This window comes from Lonchura striata, chromosome 1A, assembly GCF_050655825.1.
Source record: "Lonchura striata isolate lonStrDom1 chromosome 1A, ASM5065582v1, whole genome shotgun sequence".
Classification (NCBI taxonomy): domain Eukaryota; kingdom Metazoa; phylum Chordata; class Aves; order Passeriformes; family Estrildidae; genus Lonchura; species Lonchura striata.
The window spans coordinates 3,829,258-3,842,241 of record NC_140741.1 but is presented as its reverse complement, the minus strand read 5'-3'; the positions used below and the strand labels follow the sequence as shown (position 1 = coordinate 3,842,241).

General features: G+C 40.7%; 1 protein-coding gene across 1 annotated transcript in view; it reads right to left on the bottom strand.

The window, feature by feature from the left end:
* Nucleotides 1–12,984, bottom strand: part of LOC144246307 (uncharacterized) — a 135,040-nt gene that overhangs the window by 48,078 nt on the left and 73,978 nt on the right. The window lies entirely within an intron of this gene.

The window sequence follows — 12,984 nt, the reverse complement described above, 5'->3', positions numbered from 1 at the left end:
GAAGAAAAAAACACCACCCACCCACCCAGCCAACCAAACCCAACCCAAAATCAACCCCCCTAAAACAACACCAAAAAAACCCCAAAACCTGAACAAATAAAAACCTCCCCAAACCGAAAACAATCCCAAATAAACACCTGCCCCCCAAATTTATACAGCAAGTCAAATATTGAAAGATGTAATACTAAAGAAATCTAAAAGCTTAACTCCCCTGCCCTACATTTAACTATTACCTTGTATTTTAACTGTTTTTCTTGTATTTCCATATATTATACATGCATAAATTTTGGATACCAGTTCTGCTGGCAAACACAACATTTCCCCCAATCTTTCATTGTGCTATATATACAAGTGCTAAAGTACAAGTCTCCTAATTTCTATGTCTTTCAGTACATACAAAACACTTCTACAAAAGCAAAGAAAAAAACACAAACAAAATGTGGATGATAAGCTGGGACATACCAAGTCTACAGGGTAGTAATTCTTCCTCTAAGAACATTTGGGGGTATGATAATCCCAGAACACTTTGTCATCTAGATATTTGATATGGAGAGTGCCCTGTTGTGGATCATCAATATTTTTTTGCTAGAATGATCCTTAGTTGCTGAAAAGGAAACCAAACCCCAAATCATCTTCATCAGAAAGAGAACTGTAACACTGAACATTCCAAATGAACAGCCCTTTCCTTTAAGAAAGGAACACCACTTTCTATCAATAATGAATCATCTAGGCTCTGAATATAACAACTGCAACATTCACGTACTTGGTATTTCATGTAAGAAAAACTATGATCTTTCTAACATAAACAAAACCTACTACAAGTATTAGGACTGAAAGGATTAACAGGGCTGTCGTGACTTCAGCTATCCACACTGCATGGTAACTGATGAAATAAGCAGACTAAGTATTTTGCAACATGTAGAGTAAGACAGGAACATAATACATAGGGCTTTAATAAGGCATGTGGGAATACACAAATAACTCATTTCTATCTTTTTTAATAATACATGCTCTCAGGAAGGGCTGTCCCCCCAAAACCATCCATCTAGAGATGAAGACAAGTATGGTGTGCAACATAATTTTTAAAGGCCTATAGCTGTAGCAGGATACCAGACTAAATCTTAAGTAGATCTATTAATGTTATCCCAACTGCAACCTAATAGATTAGAAGCTAAAAATCCCTTCTTGCTAGATGAAAACAGGTGTCTAATATCAAAGGGAAACTATGGTAAGGACCTTAAAATACCATAATTTGCTTGAGGTTCTCCCCCTGAAATCTTTTAAATTAATGACTTTGGTAATGTCAAGAAGCAGTAATCAGACACAAAATAGCCAAATAAAAAGTGAAGAAGCCTAAGGGAGCTGATGCTGAATGTTAGCAAGCCTTTTTGCTTCTGGAATCATGGGCACTGCAAGTTTTACAATTTTGTTTAAAAAGCTGGTATGACTGCTTCTGTACCTTTTCTGTAAAGGAATGAAAGCTGTCACTCATCTGGCACTAGCTTGTATTCCTACTGCCTTGGGGGTATCCAAACACTGGTCAAACTAAGTTCTTGTGAACTACTTGCAAAAACTTGCAATCTACATTCAGAAGAGAAAGGCCTTACTTCAAAATAATAAAAAACCTGAATCATGAGAAAGAATATCAAGAACTTAATGAAAGAATATGAAACTTTTCATGGAGGTTGTTAATGTATTTTGCTGCTTTAAACAATTCTGTTGTGTGTGTGTGTATATATTTTGCACAAATGGTGCTTCAAATATTGAAATACAACTGAAGTTTTTTCAGTGCCATGCCCTTCCTATATCCAACATCTCCTTTTCAGAAAAGTGTGACAAAGAGAATCAGACATTTGATAATTCTCTGCTGTGGCACTCTGCCTTTGACCCCTCAAGCAATACATGGCATGGCAGGATAAATTCAACATGCACTAATCACAAACCCTAAAAGAGGATCTTTCATTTGTGCTGTAAGAATTAAACCCATATATACTTATAAATCTATCTGACATAAAAATGTGCAATAATTTACAAAAGCATGTGTATCAACATCAAAATGAAATATGTAATGGGAGGAGACCTGTTGGGTCAGACAAACACAAAATACAAGCCCTCTTTACTGCTACTTCAAAAAAAATCATTTCAGATACTGCCTTAGATATCAAGGCAAATGATTTAAAGAAGTATTGGCTCAAATATCCTGATTGCTAGGACAGCTGTCCCTAGGAAGGATGCACTCACATCTGCAAATCACAAATTACAGTATTGCTTCTATGAATACATAAGGTCAGGAAGGACTATCCTAAGATGCCTTGTATTTTCAAGGCAGTTATTTTGAATTATTGGAAAAACACTTATTAATCCCCTCAGGAAGCCAGATTTCAGACACCACATAAAAAAAGCTCTTCTGGAAGAGGAAAGCAAACCTTATTAACTCCTAGTTACACCTTCAGAGAATTGACTAGAAATCCAGATGTCTTAACTCTGTAACCTATGATCTGTGTGCAGATCATCTGTGCTTTTGGCTACAATTTTACCTCAACTAAACTTGCTTTCATTGAGTTATTTTTTGTTATATAAATACCTATTTGTGCAGGCTACTGTTCAACTGAAACCAAAAATCTTTTTCAAAACTTCTCCATTTATCACTACAAGAATGGTTGAAATTAATTTTTAACTTCTTAGTCCAATGTAGTGGTCCTACCAGTTTCACAACTGAAAACACAGGATCTTGCTGATCCTGTATAAAAAAAGCAAAGCTTTTGATCAAAACAAGACTGAGGGTCAGTCTCAGAAAATAAGCGGCCCATGGAAAAACTCACCTTTGAGAAAACCCACGTGGAAGTGAAAATAGAGGTGATGTAAAGGTATGCTCTCACTGTAGCTGGTTATTTGCTGGAATATGGTGCTGATACTTTTATATTCAAGTTGTGTTAAAAATCCTCTCAGTTAATATGCTGTTAACATGTCTGAGTTATGTATTTCACATTTTCATCACCAACAATAGTAACAGATATATCTGAAGCACACTGGAGGAACTTCAAAGTAATTTATAAGCACTAATGATAAGGAAGCATTAATCCTTATTTTGCAGATGAGGAACAGATGTACAAGACTCTCTTGTGCTTTTGTGTGAATCACTGTAGCAGAGAGAGAAACTGAACTTTAATTACCTACAACCTCAATCACCTGTACATTAACAGTTTTCTGTAAAAGCATGGTAGACATGGGACACCTTCCTGAGAAGTAAACAGAAAGGAGCAATTTTCATTGTACTCCTCTTAAAAGACAGAACACAACTCCCACCTCAAAAGTCAAAACCAAATCCCAAGAACTAAACAGTGTATGTTGTATTTTTAGATAACTTTAGTCAGGTGGAGCAGTTTCTCTATCTCTCCTTACTCAGTTCAAGACTGCTAATCAATCTTGTTTAGAGGATTTACTCCTTGTTATGTAATTCCAGATATTTCTTGCAGTGTTGAGCTTTTACTGTACTTAGATGGGTAAGAAAAAAAGGAAGAATGACTCTACCGAAAGGGTTTCAGATGCTTTATTTTTACTGCTGTAGACATCATTTTTGAGGTGTATGGCACTAAGGGTGCAATGTATTAAAATGACTGATTGCATTTTAAAAATAGAAGTACTATTCTGATACTGGGATTAACTATTATCATTAAGATATTGCAGAATTCTAAACAGCTTTGAATTTGCACCCTCCTGTGAATGTAAAGTGCCCTTCCCCATCCCCCTCACCCATGTTACACACACAAACCAGAGCATTTCATAGAGAAATAGAGTAAATGCCACTAACTTTGCTCCTCACACAGCTGTTACTGCTTTCCTAGGACAACAGGACAACTTCACAGTGTCCCTTCAATTCCTGTCATGCATTTTTAGTTTGATTTCAGCATATTTGTAGTCTACCCTGATGCCTTTCTTTTTCTTGAACAATATTATGTGCTGCTCTATGGGAGAAGCTTAATTACAGCTATTTTGAAGATTCTTATTTTTAAATACCGTATATTTTCTCAATCAAATCTTGATTATTGAAGAGGCTGTAAATAGTATTTGGAATAAATGGCTGTGCTGGTTCTGGCTGGGGTAGAGTTAAATTTCCTCCCAGTAGCTGGTAGTGGCTGTGTTTTTGATTTGTGCTGGATCAGGGCTGATAACACAGGGATGTCTTAGTGATTATTTAGTTTAGTCATGCACAGAGCCAAGGCCTTTTCTGCTCTTCTCCCACCTCACCAGTGACAGGCCTGGGGGGATACACATCCAGGAGGATGCACATCCAGGAGAGCTGCCCCCAACTGGCACAGGGACATCCCGGACCTAAGGTGGCACTCCTGTATACAAAGCAGGGGGGAGGAGAAGGAGGGGATATTTGGAGGGATGGTGTTTGTTTTCCCAAGAGAACACTCTCCCAAGATGTGATGGAGCCCAGCTTTCCTGGGATAGCTGAGCACCTGCCTGTCCAAGGGAAGAGGGGAATGAATGCCTTGTTTTGCCTTGCTTGTGTTGCTTTATCTTTTAGTCTTTATCTCATCCCATGAGTTTTCTCACTTTTACCCTTCTGATTCTCTGCCCAGACCCACTGCAGGGGAGGGAGCGGGGCTGAGCTGCCACCTGGGGTTAAACCACGACAGTGCCATAATTTGGTGGCCCAGTACAGTGTAAGCAGGTTCTGACTCAGGGCTGGGTGAGAGACTGCAGCTACAGGGAGACCCTGCCAGCAGCACATTCATGCCAATAGAAAAGAACAGTTGATGGCATCTACCCAAGGTCAGCTCCTCAAATTTGGGAGCTTGTTTTCTTCCAGACACTGTAAAGTCACTTGTTTAAACGCAGCCAGTCGGCAACAATTAAATATCTAAACAAAACATGCAGATTTGGTGCTCCTTTTGAAATCTCCCCCACGCCATGCTGTTTATTTTCCACTTTGCACAGTCTTAATTATCCAACAATCAGGCTAGAAAATGGCGGTGGGAGTGAGGCAGACATTTTGTAACTCTCATTGAGCAGGACAATGGGAACGCGCTGAGGGAAAGGCAGTGACCCACGGGGACGAAAGGAGCATGCAGCTCTACAACAGCCCAGTTTTTAGGCAAACCCTTTATTTAATTTATAGCAAAGCCATGCAGCACTGAGGAGCCACCTGACAGCATTTGGCCACTGAGCAGGCAAAAATATAGTCCAGGGCAGCCCTTTCCCAGCCGTTTGACTGTGGCGAGTGCAGCTCATCACCCTTCTGAGCAGACACTCTTTTTCTGGCAGCCACATGGACTCAGGACCACCCATTGACACTGACTCAGTCACTGTAATCTTAACCACATTCTTCCCTTGAAAGTCCAGACACCAATGTTTTCTATTACAGCCTCAGGAACTTCACAGTCTTCTGCACAACTCTGAAAACACTTTCAACATAACCAGCAAATGAACACTTAAAAGAATGGAGCCTACACCTCCATCTCTGCAAGTGACTTTTGATTCAAATTTCATTGTCTTATGTGTAATAAGCCAGGGACAGCTAGAGCTGAACAAAGTAACACCAGAGCTGGTAAAAGCAAAAAGCACCAAGAATTAACAGGCATATATTTTCTTTAAGTCTGTGTCCACCAGCCTCCTTCTAACAGTATTAGCACCTGATAAATTCTTAGAAACAAATATGCAAATCTTCAGGAAAGACTGCAAAGCACATGGTACTTATTAAAAATTTAGGTACCTGCCAAATTACTGGTTTAGAGATTTAGATATTTCACACTGTTTCCTGAGAGAAGAAGAAAACACAAACCACCTAAAAAACAACAACCAAAACCTACAACTTTCTAACACAGAAAAACTATGGTACAAATAAAAAAAAGGCTGAGGGGATTTTGCTTACTTTTTCTTAATGACACAGAATAAACAAAGCAGCTGCACTACTGGAGTACTTGGAAAGGCTGATGTAAAAAATCCCCAACACCCTGGAGTTATATAAGGCAAAAAAAAAAAAATCATTATTAATTTTTATGCAGCTCTGATTTTGAGGGACTTGTAATGTAGAAATGAAACCAACCAAAAGGTAAGAGAGGTACATTCCTATACAAAGGCACGCTGAACACACAGGATCACACAGGTACGCTGAGGCTAAAAGGGTTTAGGCCAAAGCATTTCTGTTCCCTTTATTCCATTCATTCTCCAGTGTGATGCTGCTACTGGATATTCACAGGGCCAGGAAGAGGCGACTGAAGGGGCAGGGCTGGCCCTCAAAAGACAAGGATAGGTGACCCCTCCCAGAGTGCAGGCAGCAGAGTGAACCAGCTACCTGGAAAAGCAGTTGCAAGAAGCAAATTCTGAAACTTTCTCTCTTGGAAGAAATGGCAGAAAGCCTGACCATGTTAAAAGAAAAAGACTCAGAACCGCCAGGGACAGCAGGGTAAAATGTTCTCAGAAAAGGGAAGAATTTAGCCTATAGTTGACAAACATTTTCCAGTAACCCATCTCTAAAGCCATGGATTTAAAATCAACCTGGATTACAGCTGTCCTTTGCTTTTGTTACAAACCCCAAAAATTGTGGAAGCAATTCTGAGTTTTGCTACAAACTTGAAAGCATTTTAGGAAGAAGTTCCTATAGGTTGTGATCCTTCGGAGTTAAGATATTTCTAATGTGAGCTGGGAGAAAAGAGCTCTGAATTAACACAGGGCTTTACCCTGGAAGTGTGGGAAACTTGTGGCCTGACAAAACTTCCCTGCAAACCCAGGTGAAGTTCAGTGGATTCTGTGATATTTCACAAAGACTGTCTGGATACCTTTGAACTTGAAACTCAAAGTGGAATCCAGCAGCTGCAGACTTAAACACAGCAAGACAAAGATTAGGAAAAAAATGTTTGCATGTGCTCCTGGGAAGAATATACTAAGTTTCACCTGCTGACATTGGAAAAGCAGAGGTCTACACACCCTTCAGTTCCACTTCAATTTAAATAAAGACGGTAGGAAGGGTGGCAGAGGCACACTTGTTGTGTTTTTGACTTACCTAAAAGAGGTGGCACGAAGGAAGCAAAAGAAAAGGACTGTAAGCAGAAAAAGAGAAAGGTAAAGTGAGATGTTTACAGACAGATGAGAAAAAGGATTAAAAACCAACCCCCAAATATTGGGAAAAAGGTTTAGAAACCATACTGAAAATCAAGGAATGGGAACAAAAAGACTGTGTTACTTATAGCACATCTCTTTGACATGCTTTTTTTTCTTAAGTGTAGAAAATTTTTTGAGCAGTAAAGATACTGCTGGTTCCTGAGACAAAGAAATCCACCCCACAACTCCAAAGATGCAAAATACTACAACACAAAAGAAGCCAAAGGCAAAACCAGCAAATCCTGCACACCAAAAGAATTTTGTGGGGACGGTGGTATTTCTGGTTCACAACTCCAAGCACAAGCTTGCTACCTTTCATAAGCTTTATTACCAATACCTCCTACACCTCAAACTTCATTCTGGGTCCCCATGGCAAACCAATCCAAACCTGTGTCTCCTCACTGGGCTCCAGTAAAAGTATAATGATGCATAATCTAAGTACTGAAAGGATACAGCATTAAGTGCTGAGAGCTCTGCACCACTGAGACCAGGTGAAATGTGCTGTGGGAGAGGCTCAAAAAGGACCCTCTGCACATCTCAGCAAACAGCCTCCAAGGAGGGATGTCTCTGCAGGACCAGGTGAGTAACAATAACAATCCTAAAGTTCTCCCTTGGTTACAGAGACATGGAGATGTACTGGCTACAGATACAACCAGAGCCCGGTGGGAAATTCTGGGAAGGAAATCGTGAGCATCTTGTCTCCCTGCAGTGGAATGCTAACTCTGCTGTCCCTGCACACTGCCATTCTTCAGACAGGGACTTCACTACTGTGTACTTTGTGCTGGCCTGGAGGAACTTCTGCCCATACCAAAACATCACCCAGACCACTCAGAGTTAACAGAAGATGTACAAAAGAGAACAATCTCACATTGTCATGGGAGATGAAATTAAATATCCCAGCAGACATTCCTGTTCATATGACATTCTGGCCAAGAGCCTCCTCAGATACTACAGTGATAACAATGCAACTACTTTCATTACTAATGCTAATTCAACGGGAATTTAACGGAGTAAGTAGTTTAAATTAGCATTTTCTTTTAGGAATTCTGGGCTGGCAGTAGTAACATCTGTCTCTCTGAAGTGATAACAGAGAGCTTAAGCTTCAGGTCTGGCTGTTCTGCAACATGACGCATTGCATTACTAACCCAGAGCCAGGTAATCACCCTCCTGCCAGCATTAATGAGTTTCTGCTACCTAAGAGTCCTTTGAATTAATGAGCACAGGTAGCACCAGTGGCAGGGCAGGAGGCTGGGCCCCAGACCTGATCTCTTGTGCTGCCACCTCCAGGCAGTGCCCTGGGCCCCACTCTGGGCACATCCTAAGGTGCAGTTCTGGCACGGACCTCGACCTCGTTCTTCCTCCTGTGACAGTGAATGCCCCCAGAGCCAGCCCTGGGCTCCCAGGGTAACTGATAGCAGCACAGCCTGGCTGGATCAGCAGCTGCTGTGCTGCACCAACTCCAGTTTCTTTATTGCTTTGCCCATTTTGGGAGCACTTGTCCTTCAAACCAGGCTCCCAGAGGGCTCGCTGACTGCCAGGGAAAGCACACTCCACAAATGGAGAGCTTTCTGTGAGAGGATGGAGCTAAGGTCCCAGGAACCCTTGTGCTGGCTCTGTAGTTAACACTTCATGCTTGCTTTTTTTTTCCCCACCATAAAGTGTTTATTTTCTGAAATCCTTTAAGAATTGTGTCATTAACACTATTTCTGATTTTACACAGAAGCTGCTTTTTGAAGATATTTTGCAGCATAAATTCTGCACAGCTTATTTAATATATTTTTTTTACCTTTAAAAGCACCCCCGTCAGCCACACTATGTATTTTTGAGTACGAATTACATACTTTAGAATAGATTACAGTTTGATGTAATTATCAATTTTATTCCTTTGCAATTGTGAAAGAGTTAATCTCACATCTTAATAGGAGTTTGCCCTTAATAAGAAATCATTAAAATAAGCCAAGAATAATAATCTAAATGGAGACCATTCTTTTACTTTTTGTCAATATTTTCATAGTGACAAAGAGATTAAACACAAGATATTTTTTAAGGCTTCCCCCCCACCCCTTGTAAATCATAAATGCTTTGGTATATTCAATTTCAAAATGAGTTCCCTGTGGATCAGGCTAACACAACGGATCAAGAAAATCTTCCCAAACCCTGCTGCATCTTAGATGGAAAAGTACAAAAAATGTTCTTTTGACGTTTCCCCCTGCTCCTTTTTCAACTGCTCCTCTTTCCCCTACCCCAAAGGAACCAAGCTGTCAGTGCTAATCGTAAGTTTCTTAGTCCTTTTCTGAGGCTTCAAAACACTGTAATACATATTCCTTCTAAATAAATGAATGCTTTTAGACTATATTCAGAGGAAAATATTCAAGTGACTACATATTTGCTACACCACACAGAAATAGCTAGTTTATTTAGAGATAGAAAGATCCCCTCTGCAAGATGAAAAGTAAAGGGAACACCTGTGTTTTAACTATTACTCTTGCATCTGTGCCAGTTTTAGACCCCCCCCTAAGCAAGATAAGGAGACAATTCTACCGAGGGAGAGGTGTTTGTAAGACCTGACCAGCTTTTCCATGCAAGGGTATTGGCCAGACTGAAAACACTCCTTTGCAATACTTGCTTGTCATAAGGGATTTAATTTGAAGACTTGAATGTCCTTTCTCCCGTCCTTCTGTCCTTACTGGTTACACAATACCAAGGGCTCCTCAGTGAAATGTAGAGCACAGCTGCTCACAGCTGCTTTAACACACGGCCACCAGCCTTGTTACTGAACAGGTCAGGACTTGGCTCACCACTAAATCTGTCTGATGGTAAGTCCTGTTCCTGGAAAACGCTTCTGTAGGAACTGCAAGCTCTGGTCCAGCCGTGGGCAGATGTGAGGGCAGCAGAGGCAGGGGTGGCAGGAGAGGCCTATGGATGTGGCTGCACTACAGCCCCAGTGCAGAAGGGTCCTGCCTCCCTCCTGCAGCTGGACCAGAGTGGACGCCTACAGCCAGAAGCAAAAGTGACAAAACAAGCTCTCTGCTCAATAAATCACCAACTCTTCCAGCTGGTCTAGGCAGCAGGGATGTCCTGCCCATTAGAATGCCATGGAAGTAGCCTGGGATCACCACTTCCATAGGTGCTGAGTGCCACACTTGGCCCTCACCTAAAGAGAAAGTGTCCCCTCTGAACATTTTGCAAGAGTGGTAAAGGTAAGGACAAATTACTTACCAATGGCACTGCAAGATCTACCAATGTCTTCAGCGACAGAGGCCAGCATGAATACAAAAGCTCAGGGAAGCAAAAGGCCTGGTGCAGCTCTAAAAGACTCTGAATTTCAGCTTTAGCATGGACATAGTTTTGGTTACTTACCACATATTTGAAACAATTGAAGTAGGTTCTTTCTGTGTTTACTTTGGAGCAAGCTATTTTTAAGGTCACAGTCCCTGCTAAAGGAGGAAACTGTGCCTCTGAGGTATTGGGAATTAAACAGAGTAAAGAAAAAGGCACAGAGAAAGAAGCTGCCTTACAGAGAGAATTCAAATATTTTGCTTCCATCCTTCTGCAGTCTGTAGTCAAAAAAGAACTTTACAGTAAACACTAACTCACTTTTTTTAAAAAAAATGAATGCAATTCAAATTCACAGAAATTCTTTTTTAACTCCTGGAATCCCTTTTTGACAGACTGTAATACAAAGGGAAATTCCCACTTGCAGATTTCCACTTGGCTTTCAGAGTCTTGGAGCACATGCTGACCACTCCCCTGTCTGTGGTGACACATGATGGCACCTATGGCACCTATTTCCAGTCAAGTGTTTTCTGCAGGCAGTTTTCAGACCTGGAGATACAGATGAGGAGGTGGAGAGGAGGCAGCAAATGTATTGAGAGCCTTGGAAAAGCCAATCAAGATAGAAATCAGACATATTTTGCTGTGACCAGACTTTTGTGGCAGGAACCAGAGGAAACCAGTGCCAAAGGGATTGTGCAGGAAAGGATGGGAGCGAACGGACAGAGCTGCAAAGACAAGGAATTCCACCCTAGGGAAGAGCAGGGCCTGCTGTTATCAGACTGCAGCCTGCCCTGTCCCTGGTGCAGGAGGTCACACAACACTTTACCACAGCAGGGCCACATCCTGTATCTGACACCAGGAATTAACTCTGGAGCCTTAGGTCTTAAATAATGCAGAAAAGGATCAAAGCCAGCAGCTATATGAAAAGAGACTTATTTCATAACTTAATTGCTTATTTCCAAAACACCAACTTTATTTATTTAAGTAACTATGACCTTTTCTGATGCACTTCTAATGTAAATGCTCATGTGTGGTTGTCAGAAGAAAATCATGATAATAAAACACTAATACCTTAGATCAGGAGTTGCCCAATTAACTTTGCTGGGATAGCATTCCTATAGAAAATGATCTGTACCTCTTTGAGGCAGGGGTTACAGCTGTTTCCAATTCTGTCCCAGGCTCTGCACTTGCAAAAGACAAATGCATTTGGAGCCATTTTGCAGATGTTTTCTTCTCATGCAAGTACCATGAGACATACATCAAGATTTTGGGAATCCCTCCTTCAGCTGGCCTCTGCTGTTTTTGTCATATCCCAGATTAGGGTGGATGCCTGCTCCTCCAGCTGCAGTGCCAAGAAATATTATCTTCAGGTGCAGAAGATGTCTTCCATGGCTCTAATTAAACAGATGGAACACGTACAAGCAGGGAACAGCATGTGCATACCAGTCCAGAGGACATATAATGTCAACTAGAATTGGAACGACATCAGGAAGACCAGAAAGTGAAGGAAGACTCTTCCATGCCTTGACAGTGGTGCAACACTGGACATCATCTGTTCCTTACGTAGATGTCAGCAGCAAGATACAATGACTGAGGGAATATCATTAATATTTACTTATTACTTGGGCCAAACTGGGATAGAGAACAGCAGGTCTTGAATAGAAGATGATAAACTCTGGGGAGAAAAATCAGGATGGGAGGTATATACAACAGTTCTATGGGTGGAAAAATAAGAATTTATGTGAGTTACTCCTCCAAAAAGGGCGTGCTCTGTCTCAAACCCTGGTATTACAGTAAGGACAAAGCTTCTGTTTCAGTTGTTTCTCAAATCTGAGACATTAGTAAAAATAGGATAGGAGCCCATGACAATATAAAATTATTTTCTCTTCAGAAATTGTCTTTAGACACATATGCAATTTACCTTTGAGTGACATCTTACATTTTCATATGAAGCCTCACCTGAGTGGGGTACACACCTCTGTTTACTTTCCAGTGACACCAAAGTGCTACACAGCATTTTTTTTTTAATCACCTGCACAGATACTCTGTAACACACGTGTTAATGTAAGAAAGCAAAAATACACGTCAGAGGTGACTGCTACTGGTGGGAAGGGAAAATGTGTGACTTCTCAACCCCAATGTAAACACAGAAGCTTTAAGAAAGTCAAGCAGTACTGTGAGCTGTATTAGCACCCCTAAAGAGTCCTCTAGGTATATAAGAACCATGCATGCAGAATGATAGCACCATTACATTCAAGAACTTACAGTATTACAGCATACCACCTTAAAAACCAAGCTTTCAAGGGTTCAAGAAAGATACTAAAACCCTGCAAATCATATTTACATAGTGAATGCATAAGAATTATATTTTGTTTTGGGACTTGTTTTATTTAAATTCTGCTGCAATCAATATGTATTTTGGAAAGCAATGCAAAACTCAAGCACATGATATTCTTCAATGCTGTTTGAACTTGAGAATAGTCTTGATGTGCTGAGGTAGTGCAGGCTTACCAAGAAAGATGGTCTAATTGAAACAGGTGAATTAATAACTCTGAAAGAAGGTGGAAGTTGCACAAACAGGAAGAACATTGTGTTACA